Below are 17,800 nucleotides of genomic sequence, written 5' to 3' on the forward strand. Positions count from 1 at the left end.
GCATCACCTGCTAAACTCCTGAGTTGCACCAGTGCTTGTGCTATTTGTGGTTCATCCTTTCGCCTGTATTTCCCTGACACTGGATTTCTAACATATTATGACCTGTTTTAAAAGTAATGGTTTAATAATTGTACGTGAATGGGTACATAGCTTTTCAAAAATCCTGGCTGCTAGCAATCCAGCCTTTCTTAGCCTCTACAGTTAGAAATAAGATGTAGTTTTACGGTGACACACTGTGAGAATCTGTATCTCATTGTTGGTTAGATCATGGATGGGCAACAATGGCTTTTTTCATAGTTTCACAGACTAGAAAACTTAAAGTAGCTCCTTTTAATTGAAACCCAGACATACTTTTAGGTAAAAACAAAACTGAGCTGGCTTGAGTTTTTCCCAAGCCAAACAAAAGAGATTGGAACTTTCCATTGTTTTTGTCTGCCAACCATGCATTGTTAAAGGAATCGAAATAAAGAGGGAAAGGGGTCAAGGGTTATAGAGCTCATATTTCCACTCTACATGACCCCATCTCAGCAATAGTGGGACCCTCGTGATCAGTTCCTGTTGGTCTAACGGAACAGCCATTTCTTAAGAAAAGGAATTACTGCGTACAGTACCTTTGTGACTAACAGAAGAATACACTAGCTCTTCAAAGGTCCTTTCATTACAGCCCCTGAAGAGGACTCTGACATTACTTTCTTGAGATTATAATGAAAACAGCTGTACTTGTACCAATTCCCCTTTTTATTATTTTTTGTAACAAAACAAGATTGATGTTATGCCACTTTCTGTTCTGTCATGAGAATAAGGTATCACAAATGCTAATAACTACTGCAGTAGCGATATGCACTACTTTGATCTTTTCACTATTCTTTAATTTGGGCAGCTGGCCACTGAATTCCTTCCTAAAAATCTGCGCTGTCTACAAACAAAGGGAAAAATGGCCAACAAAATCAAATGTGCACATTTAAAACTGCTCATCTGACTAGCCCAATTCAAAGCCCACATGAGTAATGCAAATACGACACTTTGATTTTGTGATTCTAGGCACAGAAATCTTAATACACATTCTTTTGGCGATGGATTGTGGCAGAATGAGAAATACCACAAACAACCAATTCTCATTAAAATCTAAAGCTTGTAATCCCTTCATTCTCATTGGTTGCATTGCCAAAGACTTCTTAAGAGATTATTAAGCTTATTAATGAAAATCCAGAAGTAATTTTAAGTGATTTTACCCTTATGTTTATAAGACAGTAAAATTAATCATACTCTGGTTGTTATTTTTTCCAGCATCAAGGGCAATGCAAGAAGACAGGATCAGGCAATAGCAACTGTCAAGATTCCAAAACCAAGAAATGCAAACACAAATTACTGCTGTACTGGTCGAAAGAGGGTAGTAGTCATTAGTGTTTGTGCAAGTGTGCCAGAAGAGAACCGTGTATTGCCAGTTAAATATCTTTTTCAGGGAGTCAACATTTTGCAGTGAATCAGATGCACAACTCTTCTATTCCCTACATTTCAGTTCTATTCCTTATTCATGTTCACAACAAGCACAGTTGGTCTCTTGTTGGCATCAGTAGCAACAGATATGAAATGATAAGGCAGCTAGTGGTGCTCAGAATTTGCAAGTAAAGTTCTCTAGATTAAGATTTTGGATCCTCTGTTTCAGTAATCAGCAATCATTTAGTTACATAAGAACTTTGCTGGAAGCCAGAGGCAGTTTCCAAATGCCTAAATAACTGCCTTTCCAAGATTTCAGAATCAGCTGAAGACATAATTTTATTGCATAAATGATTTTGAAAATAGGACTGGTATGTTTGTAAATGGAACATAAAGATTTTATAAAATTTATATTTAGAGAATTTCATATGACATGTGAAGTATAAGGAAAAACAGTCTGCAAATGCAGTCCCAGAAGCATCATGAAAAAAAAGGATGGGTCAGTATAAGAAATGAAGGGAGGATCCTAGAACCTGTGGTGTTCATGGAGAAATAGATACCAGGCAGGGCAGGAGATTCAGTTTTGCCATATTGCAACTGAGTTAGTTGTGTACATGTTTATGTATATCTTTTTACTCATAAACACATAACCAAGCGTATCTTGCACATTTGTGGACACCTATTAGCAAAAACACTAATGCAGAGAATGCAGCAGGGTTACCAATGCCTTGTAAACAAGACATTACAGGAATTGATTTGTGTTGTATTACGGAGTCTTCATCAATTCTTTCCATTTTCTGTGCAGATGCAGTTTTGGCCTACTAGCATAACTTTGAATTAATATATTGCTTACCTTTGTTTGAGCACTGCTTTGTGCTGCAGACTGGGACCTGGTGCATAGGCTCTTGCTGTGGGTGGTTTGGCCATGCAGCAGAGCAGCTGCTTGGCTAGATATATGTGACATCCAGGGCAGGTGATTACGACCGTGAAAGTCTTCCAGAAGCCACACACCACTGGGCATCTGTACTGAATGGTGAAGCTGTTTTCCAGAGTTTGTGGTGCAAGAATGAGGAGAGAATTTAGTTGCTCAGGCTTGAATTGGTCAAAGTCATTCTACAAAATCAGTTTAGTGAATTATCTGTGGTGCACCTTATGGTTCCAGCACTAGCAAATTCAGTCCATGGAGTCAAACTCACTAGCAAATGTCTTGTAATTATCATCTGGAGACTTCCTACCCCAGACTTTAAATCAGTGATTCAAGTTCAGAAACTTTATGAACTTCAGAGACCGAGATATGGCCATTAAGTATACATTAAATATGTATTAAATACTACTAACACTTTTGAGCCAATAACCTTTTAAATAGCAGAGAATAAAAATGTGTGATATACATCCCTGAACACTCACTGTTCAATCTGCAATAGCTTATTCATTATACTCTGAAAATATGTCTATATCAACACAGGCACTTGGACAATGGCAGCTAGCAGAAACTAGATATCAGAACAGACAAACAGTGGGTACGAGAGAAGCCAAACTTCATGACTAAAGAGTATTGCATAGAAAGGGCAATAACGCTGAAGTTAGGTGTGCAGAGGATATGCACAGAGAGTAACATCTGCATAGTGGACCCAAGAGTAGAAGAAAGCCAACTGGCAAAGAAAGATTCAAATATAAACAGAGGATTTTGCAGCCAAGAAGGAGATGATGGCAGCTGGTAGGGAAAAGGATGTAACATAGAAGAAGAGCATTACTGGGACCATTCACAGAGCTATTGATTGACTGAAAGGGAAGGATGTAATGAGAGTTGAGAGTTAAAGGGAAGAAAGGTAGAATATCAGAAAGCTGTTAGTTACCTTAGATTGGAAAGTAAAGAAAAGCACATCCATGACCTGCCTGATCATTCCAGCATTTGAGGATAAGATAAAAAAATAATGACATAGAAATGAATCTGGCTTTCCTTACAACAGTTTATTCATTCCTACTGTGATGTGTACACATGTACATGTACACATGGACTTACACTCCTTTATAGCTGAGCATGACCCAGAAGTACTATACCATCCTGCGTTCGCTCAGTCTTGGAAAAATGCTCAAGGGAGGCAATGCAGATCTGTTCTATGGATGCCAATTTGTCCCCATGTCTTAACAATGCAGGCAAAGTCTGACTTCCCCCAGCTTCCAGGGCTTTCTGAGTATAGGAAGGACAAAAAAATCACCAGACAATTATAGATGAAAAGAACTCTGAAAATGGTAAGATGTTAATTAATATGTCATATTTCTGTAACACGTTTAGATTTGTGGTTACTTTTGTCAGCCTAAGAAACTTGGATGAGGGCCTGAATTTTCTATAGCTTTTAAAGGATGATGTATACATGCCCATAAAGGAAATCTCAGTATATATTTTTTTCTAATCAGATAAGATTTAAATGATTTTTAATATCTTTTGTGTAGCACTACTAAAGAAAGTGGCAACTTCTCAGGCTTCGGGAAAAAAAAAAGCAACAAAAGAAAAGCCTTTAGATGCTCACAGTAGGTGGTATCAGCTACTGACCTACCTACTAATAAGGCAAATGAAAGGAAAACAGCCTGAGAGGAAGTAAATAGCAGAGCCAAAGTCTTGAGGGGAGAACAGGCAAAGGAGGGATACAGTGCTTAATTCACCCTGACTAAAAAGGTCTGTCAAACCACAAGTAGAAGATGCTACCATATATAACAGCATTACAACAGGAAGAAGTATTTAATTGTATTGTAGTCCTTTGATTCGAATACTGCTGATATTGAATTGGTGAACATGGCTGTAGTCAGGAATTCTAGTAAGTCTTTAAAAAATACCAGATATAGTCTGGGGGCAAACACTAAGGCTGGCCAAGCTTCTGCTTGCTGTTACAGGACCTCAGGCCAACTAGATGATAGACAGGAAATAGCTCTGAAATCAAATTGAGGTAGCTGGTCTTGCTTCAAAATCAGCACCTCAGGAAGTAAACAGAAATATCAGATAGAACAAATTAAACAGAAAAGTCAGTAACTATAAATGCCATCCTCAGCTGCTTTGGATATGTTTATTAAAGATTATAAACCTGTTTCTGTCCCTTAAATCCTCCTTACAACATTTAGAAACCAGATTGCCTTAGAACTTGATGACGTGTGCAGTTACTTCAAACCATATAGATGCTTTAAAATTGTGTTTAAAAATCACGAACTGCATGTCATTCACTTTTTACAATATCATGAGAGCAACATTAAGAGATCTATTAACGTATTAATATATTTAAAATCTAGGTTAATATATGTTGGGCAATTATGTATTGTTGATTGTAAATAGATATATTGAATATTTAGATAATGTCTGGCTGAAACGGTGTTTTATTCAGACTTTTAAGAATGTCCTCAGCCATGGGACAGTTCTGCTGTCACTGGTACATCCGCTGTTTTGTCCCCGGTTTTATATTTTTCACTGTGATGTTGCATTACAGAAACGAACAGTGGTACAAATTGTGTTTCTGGTTATTTTGGCATTGGAATTATTTTAGATTTATAATAAGCCAAATTTGATTTGTTTATGCTTGAAATAATGTAGAAAATACAATGAAAATATTTTAAGTACATGTAGTTTTGTATTTTTTATTGGCTTATGGGCAAGATGATTCAAACTTTAATGTTTTCTTACAAGTTCCCCAGTAAATAAAAAAGTAAGAAAGAAAGAGAAAAAAAAAGGAAAAGAAGAAAAAAAAAATCCCATCTGTATAGAATTCTTGCCTTTTGGGGCAGATTCCTGCAATTTCTTCCCATAGGTGTGGTGACTCCTGGAAATTTTTCGTACAGGACATATCATCACCGGATTCTTTCCCAGATTTCTCACTCTTTTTAATTTGGATCCCTTAGTTACCTGCTCCATCCTTGTCTTCCCCCTCCCTTCTGCTCTAACACTAATAAGCTGCTGGAATCAACCTTCTAAATGAAATCAGTCAAGTCACCTCAGATTTGATTGCTTTATTCCCATGCTGTAGAATGAAAGCAGTCTGGATTCAGTGCACTGAATCAAAAATGTTCTACATTCAATTGTCATAAATAACAATGCACAGCAAAGAACTTAAGCTATCAACATAAACAATACAATATGAAAGTGTGCTTCAAACCAGATGCTGCTTTATTTCTGTCCAAACAGTTTGAAGAGCCTGTTAAAATGCTTCAAGTTGTTGTTTATAGAGGGTCAAATGAACATTTTTCAATGAAATGTGTCCCTTCTGGTTCCTTAATGATTAAATACAGTGGAACAATAGCCATTTAAAACAGCAAAAGAATATCCGATGATTTTTTATTGTTAGAAGTGTTAAAATAGGAGGAGTTGAAAAGCTTTGTGTGAGGTGAGAGAAAAAATGCTCTGACAGCATCAGAGCCACCTCAAAGATTTTTGACAATTTGTCAGAAAATCACTGTGCTTTCCAAGGAGCCTTTTGTAGCACTCCCAGGACAGTAAGAGCATCTTTCCTTCACTCAGAATGGCAAACAATTTTTCCCACCATCCCCCCCAAATGCCTCCCCCAACAGCTCCCACTAATACATAGTGATACTGAAACTTCATCGATGTCAACTATAAACACTGGCATGAGGAGAGATACGTGCAAACTCCACTGCCTGTAAAAGGATGAGGTCAGATTCCCAACCTCACCACGCTCACTACCTTGGAGAGGAGCCAGAATGTGTCTGGTTTATTTGTGGATCAGACCCAGATATAAAAGCCTATCAAACAATAAGACCTTAGAAGGTGGACTGAGCATTTCCAACTCAGACTTTCCTCCCGGACGAAGCAACCTGCCCAATGAATCCTGTGTACTTGTGCTTTTGAGAAAGGGCTCTCTAACTCCCAAGGCTCCATTTGCCTCCTGGAGGCATCCAGCTCTCCTGCTCACCTGTCAGCATTCAGTCCTCTGTAGATACTCCACTTGGTTACATGTCATTAAAATTGCAACTGGTTGGAGCTTTGCTGGTAAACCTTCAACCTCTAGAGCCCACTTTCTTCTAAAAACAGAGCTGATTTTTACTGAAAATGTAGTCTGTCTTTGCACAATGACACACATTCATGTCATGTTGATCTAAGATTGAAGCTGATCTTATTTGATGAGAAACCACAAATTTTCAAAATAATAGGAAAAAAAGTAAAGAGAGATTTTGTTCTAAATGGTCTGGAACAAAACTGTACTTCCTTTCATGTTTGATCACAGTCTTAGTAACGTGTCAGCATTCCGAAAATTGGAGCTATTAGGCTACTACACTCCTGTAGCAGCCCTACAGAGCAATACCATTCGGTCTTTGTGACTTTTACTAGCCACACTTTACTTAAACCTTGCAGAGCAATAATTTGCTGCAGAATGAAAACAACGACAGCAACATTTCTGTTAAACTTATTATTTATTTAATACAGTATTGGAGAGTTTGACTTTTTGTGTAAACATAACTGGTATGCGATCATCAAAACAGACAGGGAACAGCAACAACAGATAATAAGTTTTTGCTATTTAAACTTCCATACTTAGTTACTCATAATTATCCATAACTTCCTCATGCGATGGGAGCTTTATAAATCATATAATTAATAAGCAAAATTCTTATCAAACTAGATCAATTTACAACAGGTATATAATTGTTTTCCTTAAGAATTTTCCTAGCATAAGGCAGCACGCAAAGCCTGTTGGCAGATTCACAGCAGTTTCTACATTTCTGGGAGAGAAATGCTGCATAGAATGCACTTTGTACGTATGCGCATATGCATGTATGTATAAAAGTATACTTAAAAGTATACATAAAAATGTGGGACTGCTTGTGTGCGTATGGCTTTCAGCAGCTCCCCTTGTTCCATCTTTGCTGACTTCCCTTCCTGTCCATCCTGCTTCTCACAACACCCTCACCAAGGGGCTCAGACTGCACAATACAGACTTGGGTAGATTGGGCAGATGATGGCTTTTATTGGATAAAAATTCAGCAAAATGAGTAAGAAAAGGTCACTAGTACATTGAAAATCCCACTAGCCATCTCAGACGGGTATAGTAGCCAGCCTCCTTCTAACAGACTCCATTTCCACAGATAACAACTGATGCCCATTAGGCCCAGCTCAGCTGCACACATTAAGCTCTTTGCACTGCATGAACTCCCATGCTAAGTAAAGTGCATCACTGTAACAGATTTTCTGCACCTCTACCTCAGCTTCCTCAAGAACTATGGCAAAAATAATGGCATTTGTTCATTTCTGTCCCTCCTTTAGCTCTCTTTAATTACATAGTTATCCATCCCTTTCTGCTTTCAGAACAAATTTTAAAAGTACATAGGTGACAAAATCAGTTGCTTTTATATTTCAACAAAAGACTTTTCTGTCTTCAGGTATTGTATTCCAGCTCCAATGGAAATACAAAATAAATCCTTTGCCATCCAAAGAATTATGTCAAGTTTAAACCTTTGAAATCAACAGAAATCATGGCCCAGATCCTTTGATATGGGGAACGCAAGTCATCTAATTTTAGTTAGGCTTCTTTCCGAACTCCAGAAATGATCCAGTGGAAGAAGTGAGAATAACAAGTGACGGACCTCCAGTATTTGGCTCATGATAGTTCTAAGCTAACAATGCTATTCCAGGGTGCAGAAATAATAGCTAATCACTGGAATGGATTGCTTAGAGGATAATAACAGGTGTTACAACTATTAAAAATCTTTTAATAATTCAAAAATAGAATGACAGATGGCTATCAGAATGTACTTATCTGAAGTCAATCCTGCCTTCAGGCAGAACGATGGGCCAGATGATCTCCTTTTTCTGACCATTTTATTATGTTTTATTCTGCCATTTGATGATTCACTTTCCTCACCTTTTTTGGGAGATTCTGTGAGCAGATATGTGCAGGGCACTAAAGAAGTCTCCTCACCACCATTTGAGCCTTGCAGGGAGAGGACAGAAATGCCAGACCATCTCTCTTCCATGTGCACAGAAGGATGCACAGTCAGGGAGCAGAGAAGATGCAATGTTAGCTTCTTTCATCAGTCCTTCTTTTGACTTTTTGCCACTCTACTCAGATCTGCTAGCCAGGGCTAGCTCAAAGAACTGAGCAAAAGAGAAGGGAATGCTAGGTTTTTCTTCCCATTAGGATGGTTACAGCTCAGTCCTCTGTCTTTACACTCATCTTCCTCCACACAGAATGAGAGCAAGTCCTTTATAAATTCACATCCAGACAAATTTCTCCATGAAATCATTCTTCTCCTCAGTGATATTAGAGTTTGGTGACTTTTTTTAAAAAAGCTCTCTTTAGAACAAAAAGATACTTACTTCTCCGTAGTAAATTTATCTAAGAACAACCTGTGGCTGCCCAAAGGGTTTGTACGTTTCCTAGCTGTAATATAGCTGTCAATTACTTTATTTTTGATTATGTTTCGTAGAACTTCTAGTAAGATCATCAGCAGTGGCTTGTTGTCTCAGAGACTTGAAAACACAGTCAGCTGAGTTTTGGGTTGCATCAGCTCAGTTTGTGAGTTATGAGTTTCTGCTGCTACCAGTCAGCTGTTATCTTCAGGATGCTTTTAAGTGAGCAGCACATCGAAACAAAATCCCCAAACTGCCAATATTATGCCCTAATTTCCGAGAAGATTTTTTGATATTTGAGATTTGCTTAAGAATGGTCCACCCACCCACACACCGCACAGAAAAATCATCACTCATTGAGTGTGGATGGGCTGAGCTATTGAATGAGTCACACATACATTTACAAAAGCATTTCACATGTGTAAACTCAACTTTTATCTTTGGCAGCTCCATCGAAGAATGGAATATGATCCTCAATTGAAAAACTGGCACTTACAAGGGGGAATCCAGTTCTCCTTTCACTAACAGAGATGTAAACCAGGAGTATGCCTTTGACAGCCAGTGGTGCTCCACTGCACCACACAGGGAATCAGGGCCAGGGCAGAGAGCTGGAACGCTGCCAAGCTGAAGCAATATGGGTTGATACCTGCTCTGAAATCCTATAGAAACCCTCATCTCTCAGCTTATCAGCTCACGACTACAGATGCTTAAATAATAAAGAAAAAGCCCCTGTGTGTTTGTGAAATCTGGCCTTCATTTTATATCACTCTCATGACAAAAAAAGAGTTCGAAAAATGTCTTAAACCACTACTTGGGGATTTTCTCCAAGCACTATGCCAGCTGCTCTCAGCCTCCATCGTGAAATGATGGGCTGTTGGCATAGCCAAAGTACTTTACACTCCAGCAACCACTGGATGCATAGCGGCCCTTTGGGAGTCATTACCAACTGGTGTAATTTAGGGTAGCCCTGAGGCAGCTCTAAGTCACAGTCTCCAGGAACTGGAGGCTATAAAGGTGGCATAACACCTCTCCTTTAGGTCTATAATCTGCAATAACATTTACAATACAGACTGCATCGTATTATTTCCATGCTTAATTAGAGTAAAGAATATCAAACATTTTACTTTAACACTACCCCGTGTGCTGTTACCAGCTCTGTATGTGATTTAATGGGTGATCAATCATTCACATATCAGTGGTGATGTAAACCTGATGTTCATTTGTTCTTTTTCACTTCATGCATGGATCTCATGTAACAAGAAAAGAAATATCTACCAGGAATGTGGTAGTTCTGCATTGCTGCTAAATCTCAGCAAGCCCTCATAGAATCCAAAAAAAAAGGCAGCATCAGTTTACAGACCAACTTTTCAGTGGCATTGTTCCAAGTTAGTGCTATTGGCCAGTCTGGCTTATGCTTGCCTTCCTTGGCCAAATACGTGATGCTTGACATGCCAAGTCAGCTGCTGTTTTCTTTTAAGAGAGAAGATATTGTTGATACAGCTGTGAAAGGATCTTTTCCCTTTTCCAAAGAATTATCACTAAATTCAATTAAATAGAGAGAGACCCTCTTCACTGCTTAACAAATGCTTGGAAATGAAAACATTGAAGATGTTGGTAGGAAGGGATATTTCTGTCCTGTCATCATTTTCCATTCAGTCTCTTTTCACCACCCATCTGATCTGATGCTGCTGTCCACTTATATTTCAGATGGGTATTATCCTGCCATTCATCTTCAGATACCACTTCTGCTGAAATCAACAGCAAAACTGCCTTCATGAAAACTGAAGGATTAGACCTCTTGAGGGAAAAACGGTGAGATTTATTCCACTGTTTCAGGCCAGTGAACTGAGTCCTGCTGAGCTCAGGAAGAGATGGGGCCAAGGACAGGCAGGGTTGGCAGTGCCCCATAGCAGGAGGCAGAGGAGCTGTAGTGGGCAGTGGGAGGTGAGTGGGAGCCCATGAGTTGGCACAGAGCATGAATGCCTTCCTTGGAGGGGTATCTGCAAGTGCTTCTCTGTCATTCCAAAGGACAGCTCCTCCTCGCTCCTCTCCAGAAGCAGGAGCAGAAAAGCAACCTGCCAGGGAAAAAGGAGTTATTATTTTGCCAGTGATAACAACACAATTTTGTTGTAATCATAGCAATAAAACAAAAGCTGACAAGTGATAGCTTCTCTGAGGTGCTTTTAACCTTAATAAGAGCTCCATTAATTTTTCTTATTATTGACAAAGCAAATTAAAACAAATCTCAAAACATGCAAAACATAAAAAGGGCATCAAAACCAAACTGAAATCATTGAATCTTATTTGTAGAGAACGCCATTAAAATAATGTAAATCTGCTTCTGTAAATTAACTTCATGCATAACTAGAAATGATTAGCATGCATGTATACGAACTTCTGTGTTTGTAATTTTGGCATATATTTTAATAAACTCCATTTTATTTTTCATTCAGTTGCACTCTGGAAATGTTACTCTCTCTGAATGCACAGTAAGTCAGAGGAAAAACCAGCTTGTGGAAGGGCTGTCACTGAGCCTCCCAGGCCATAATGAGAAGCAGGGCAAAACCAGCCAAGTAATAACTGCTCCACACAATGAGAGCATATGGGGACCCCTGAAGTCATGAACAATGAATATTTTACAATAATGCATAGATAATACTTTTAGACATCTACAGGAGTGGAGTTCATACCTGATTCTGCATCAGCAGAGAATTTTCCTAAGCAAGTTCAAAGAAGAAATAGGCAACCTTTTAACCACTGTTACGGCAGCTGGAAAAGGGGACAGTATCCACAAAATAAAAACCCCAAACCAACCAAAAAAACAAAAAGAGCACCATGATCTTCTCTAGCTTTACTTTGTGAAAACCACTGTGGGAGTAATCACTGCAAATAAATACCAATAAGTAAACACACAAATTATGTTGGGCCAGTTTTCAAGACAATCCAGCAAGGATCTAAAATCTGTTTGAACTGGTAGAAGGTTGATAGGGAAGTGGTAAAATTAAGTTTTTATCTAAGAAAAAAACCCATTTTGTGTAGGAACCCTTACTTGAATTCACAAATATGTGTAATCTTCCTGGAGAGAAGACAAACAAAAGCCTGACGTTCTGTTACTAATATGTCTGTCCCAATAGGAACACAACCCAAGAGAATAATTCAACCTTAACAAAAAATTTGGTATTCACTAGTTAAAGAATTTACTTGACGTGTAATATTTAGCGCCTTAGAACTTCATAATTAAATGTCTGAATGCCATGATGAGTACCTCAGGACAAAGATCCCCTACTTAGGATACCTGGAAAAGTCACAAGAGGAACCTCACCCAAGATCCCATCCATCAATATCCTCTACCAGCTTTGCTGACTTCAGGTATTCTGAGCAGATGTGAACCCAGCCCAAGCACTTACCATGCACTGGTATAGTTAGCAAGCTCTCTGTAGGCTAGTTCTTCCAACACCGGAGCAAAAGGAATAGTGAACAACCTCTGCCAAGCTCTTGGCATCCTAAAAGTCTGAAAGAATTAAATCCTACCTCCATGTGTTTGTGACAGACTTCATTTCAGTGCTGGTTCTTGTACCGTTTGAAAACAATAATGTTTACAAACTAGGAACGGGCATTTGGGAATAACAGGATAAACAAACACAAATACGCAATGCTCTGTTGTTTTTCTTTTCTTCATCTTTTTTTTTTTTTCCCCTCAGATACAGAGATATACTCTTATTTTAACTTAAGTATTTCCTACTTCTGCTTGCATCAGTATTGAAGCTGCAAATTTATACAAGGCAGTTTAGTGTTTGAGGATAGAGATAATAATCCACATTTTCTGAAACTAGCCAAGAGGGTAGGCTCCCACCAGGAATTATTTACATTCTCTGACCCTTCAGGCTCAGCTTTTTAACCAATCAAATTTCTCTAGCAGAATTTGTAGCCTAACCTGTTTGTATTTTACACATTTGCTGTTAAGATCGAAGCAGAATTTTACAAGTATCTGGCATATTCTTCATAGCACATCTGGTGGGTATAGACACTGACCATTAGAATAGTTCTGCAAACCGATAACATGCCAAAGCTTTGACAAAAGTACTTATGGTAGGTGTCAATCACTTTTCTTTGCTAGTTTAAACACGTATCCTTCTGGGAACAATTTTGATTTATTCTGGCACATAAAATGGAATGAACAATATCTTCAGGCTTTGGAGATGAAATGAGTCCATCTATTATGTGTACTACACGCGGATCACTAAACAATTAAGAGAAAGGAGAAGGATATTTAAATATCAGCAGAAATCTGTGAGAAAAAAAGCAGTCAAAGTAAGGGAGTTCCTGGCAAATAAGGACTGCAGGAGGGGCAGAGAGGACAGTGGTGACACAGTCCAGCAGTCACCAGCATCACTCACATCTGATTGTGATATTGGACAGGGTTCTTCTCCCCCTGCCAAAGCTCTCTTCTGCCTAATGGGCTTACTTTCTCTTACACAAAGTTAACAAGGATCACAGATGAAGAAGGATTATAAGAAGAAAGATTATCAAAAGCAAGAGGATCTGAATTTGCACAGCAAAAGGATAGTAGCAAATAAATAATCCTAGCCTGCTTCCTGACTCTCGTGAATTCTTGTGTTATTCCTCATTTTTTCCTTGTTTTCGGTAAGGAGAAGGTACTCCTAATGTGAATGACAGAGCAAGAAATGGGCTCTCCAAGACGGATGAGACATCTTTCTTATCTGAACTTCTGTCACAGCGGAGGATTGCATGTGTGATGCATGTTAATGGATGTAGACTTCCACTTGTGAATTCCCTGAACTACATTTCAGTGGTGATAGCATGTTAATAATGAAGTGGAAACAAACAAAAATTCAAAAGAGCTGTAAATCCTACTTTTGTTCAAGAAGTTGCATTATCATAGCACAGATCTTTTTGTCTTTCACACAAACATATGTACTGGCTGAACATTTCAGATCTGCTGAATACAGTAGGTATTTATGCTTTTAGTTTAAATGGAGATTACAAATTATTTGCCTTTTTGCCATGCACAATATGCATATTATGGTGTGGATATTGTGTTACCAATTCACTGTAACTAAGTACTTCAGCGCTCAAAAAAAAAGCGATTTTTGACCCAGTAGACCATAATAGAGCCTTTCAAGCTTGTTTGAGGCAGCTGCCATGAATTGAAAAAATCATACAAATGTGCTGTATGCAGAGCAATTTAATATGTAGAAATGTGCATTTTCAGTAAGATACGATGACACATTCAAGATATTTGAAATAAAAGGAGGTACTGGTCCTCGTTATCGCCTGATGGTGAGGAAAGCTTCAGATTAGACCTGTCGATAGCTACTAACTAACAGGTGATGTTACCAAACTACCTTCTCTCTCTACTGACCAGGGTGATGCCATTTTTGCTTAAAGTGAGCTTTTATGGGCATGTGAAAGCAATACTGTAGTACTGAGAAACTCTGAGAGAACCAGACAATTCAGCCAAAAATGTATTTTAAAAGTATTTTTAGTGGTTTAAATAAAAACACATTCTTTTTTTTTAGTGTGGTTTTCAGTATGTTCCATCTTTTTAAATTTAGCCTATTGCGTCAATATTTTATATGCCATCATGAATGCTGTCCTCTTGTTAATGAAAGAGTGATTCAAGCCACAAAATTAAAACCAGTTGGTTTGTCAAATCCTGAGCTTAACAACAATTCTGTAAGATGACTGTGGAAAAAATATACATAGTCTTGATAATCTATTCTTGGCTATTAAACAACTTACGGTAAGGGCTCCCTTGGCTTGCCCCAAATCAGGACCCTGATGCCATGTGACAAGGGCTGAGGATGCCACCTGACCTCCCAATGCCAATGTAGAAGAAAACAGAGCTCTTAGAGACCCTCTGTCATGTTTGTCAGTCTCATGTGGGTGTATCAGAGACCGTGCTGCATCTCAGATGGCACTGGAGACTCCCTTTTGGGCCAACGAACCAAACCTGAGAGGTTTATATCTTAAATTCTTAATATTATTTGTATGTGTGTGAGAAAGTGTGTATTTGTATATATTATACATACGTGCGTGATTCTCCGTATGTGATCACATATGTATGTTGATGTACGTATGTATTTGTAGTGGAAATGCTAAGTCAAGCCCTGAACCAGTGATGGAGCACCTGGTGGGAAGGCAGGGCCAACCCAGGGAAGCTCAGGTGCATGCAGTATACCTGAGCGACCAGAAGGGGTAGAGCCAGGATCCACCCTACCTATCTGAGGTTTTTTAAAGGTAAGTAGCTTTTTCTCATCTGCATCCGGGCTTATCCTCACTTGCTGTAGCCTGAGACTTTGCCACCCTGCTATTACTGCTGTGCTTTTCCATCGTACTGTAGCATTACAGTATTAAATAGTAAAGTAATTTTGACATGCTACAAAATGACAGAAATTATGTTTTTTCTTAAAAAATATTTCTTTACATATTTAATACTATTTTTAGCAAGAGGACTGCAGCATCCAAAGCTCAGAATTCTTGCCTCTTCCACTAAATAATCATTACAAGTTCTAAATAAAGAAACAAGTGCCAGAGCCAAAGCACACTGAAGTTAATGAGTCTTTTCATTGCCTTCAATGGGCTTTGAATCAGAGTCCAAATTTTAACTGTAGCTGAACATATTTACAACCACAACAATTTGTGTGGTGCTCTCTGTGGGCACAATGGGGAAACTGGGAAAACAAAGGGGTGCAATAGCAATGAAGATCACACTATTGCACACAAACTAGGTCCTGCAGATGTCAACTATATTAATAAAAATAATCAATTTATTTGTGCACACAAGGATGTGTGGATAGATATTATCTGTTTAGTACCAATATGACTCGTTCTGATGCTTCTGAAATCTCTGACAAAGAAGAAGATAACATTGTTAGTATCAGTGTATTCACATATCAAAATTAGAAGTATTATTTCAAGCAAGTTCTAAATTGTCATTCTTCTAAATGATAGCTGCTACAAAGTTTCTGAACACATGAATTTGTGTGCATTATTTCCAACACAGACTAATCAGCAGAAGTCACGCTGGACTTAATGCATGCTAGTATCCAGATGTCTGATTTCATTTTTAGGAACTATAGTGAACTTACTAAGTAAGTACATATTAGTATCTCTAATAGAGTGGCTGAGTAATATAGAGTACAGAGTATTTCAGCTAAAAGCTATCTGACACCTGTGTTTTAAAGGTAAGCTGACGAGGTCTTTCCTCATTCCCTACCTCAGATATGTAATACAATAACAGACATTACACATTACAGTGACATTCCATTATGGTGCACAGCATCATATATTCTTAGCTCCTGAGGGGAAAAAATGACCAGTGGAAATTGAAGCTAGTGTGTGGACTTAACCAGTAATTCACTGGATCTCATTCAGCTGAGAAGCCAGACTCTATTCAAACAGATACACATACATAGACCTACATAACCTCAAGTTTAACAGATTTTTAGTAGATAGATGTCCAACTAATAATGCATTTTGATTCTGTTGCAATACTGCAGCCAAAAATGGGCTATGCAGTACCCATAAAAAGGAGATGGATTTCAGAGGGCCCCTTTTGAAGCCTTTGAAGACATTACCCACTCTCAGAGTATGCTGGCTATCTGGAGAATGACTCTTATATCCTTGTCAAATTTATATATCATGCTGTTAAAAAATACTGCCCACAGGAGTTGTTGGACAGCAGTGTCACAATAAATTCCTCTTGTCTATAGGATCATGGATAACCTGATGCATAAACTACATCTCAATTGGCGGATGGCATCCAGTGGTAAAAGCTGAGCACTAAAGGTTTCTTCAGAGCATTGGCAATACCCTGCCAACAGATATACTGTACATGCCATTTAAGCCAGCTGAGTACTGCTTTTCCTCTCCCTCCCTCCAGTTTTTCTATTCCCCAAGGGGCAATCCTTTAGCGAGCAACCCATTTAAGTCAAACAGCTATCATGTAAAAGTGAAGACGAGCAACAAAGCACATCCAAGGGAAGCAAGTTAAGATCTAGGCCCCGAGGTTCGAAGAGAGGGGGGCTAAAGAAACTGAGCCAAAGAAATTCTAAAAAGGCACTTTTTTAGCTTAAAAAATAAGATTAGAAACTGGCTTGTATGAGCCCAACTGTGATTAAAAAAATAAATCTTTTATAGTTAAGACAGGATTTTTTTTTCTTTTTGTTCTTTGACTTTTTCTTGCAGAGAAAGAGGCTATCTTCACTTAATCAGAGCAAAGAAAGAGTGGCTGAGGCAGAAGCAGCATCATGTGGGTGAAGGTCAGGCCAATTTTCACCCATGTGATGCTGCTTTATCACTCATGGAACAAAGATTAAGGCCTTTCTTTTCTTTATCCTTTTGTGCTTTCCCCCATTACTTTAACAGATCTGAACAAATCCCAGGCAGTTCATCCAAAAGTTCCTTTTAGCTACATTTAGTTCAGATCCTCTAAATTCCACATAAGTCTTCATGCTATACCAACATGAAGAGGTATAAAACGCACATGTGTAGGGAGAAAAATGTTATAGAGAAACAAAAATCATTGCACAGAACATGATGACAGCGAAGGCCTTTTCAGCTGCAAGAAACTAGGAACATTCAGACATCAGAAACATCAGCATCACTATGTCCTTTTTTTAAAAGAAATATGCTTTCCTAAGGTACCAAAATGATGCATTAGCATCAATGATCAGTTAAGATGATGTTAACAAAATAAAACTATAGCTAAGCTCTGAGGTTCTGGAAAAAAAAAAAAACCAACAACAAAAAAACAACAACCCAGAAGTGTGTAGCTCATTGCTGCCCAGAGGTACCTGTAAATATGTTATAACACAAAACATTATCATACACTACATACGTTCACGTGTCTTATTGATAGTCAGCTTAATCAATCATATAACTCCAGAACTGTATCAATTGCAGAAGTATGAGAGGGGGCAATTTTTACTCAAATTACAGAGAGGACTGATTGAAAAGGCAATTTGACTCTGCATTTCAAATCTTTGGTTT

At 38.4% G+C, this 17,800-nt stretch overlaps 1 long non-coding RNA gene across 2 annotated transcripts in view; it reads right to left on the reverse strand.

The window, feature by feature from the left end:
• LOC110398216 overlaps positions 6,837-17,800 on the reverse strand; it is a 292,377-nt gene continuing 281,413 nt past the window's right edge. For both annotated transcript variants that reach the window (XR_002438264.1, XR_002438263.1), the window contains one exon: positions 6,837-10,860. This is a non-coding gene — a long non-coding RNA (uncharacterized LOC110398216). The remainder of the gene's footprint in view (positions 10,861-17,800) is intronic.

This window comes from Numida meleagris, chromosome 4, assembly GCF_002078875.1.
Source record: "Numida meleagris isolate 19003 breed g44 Domestic line chromosome 4, NumMel1.0, whole genome shotgun sequence".
Taxonomy (NCBI): Eukaryota; Metazoa; Chordata; class Aves; order Galliformes; family Numididae; genus Numida; species Numida meleagris.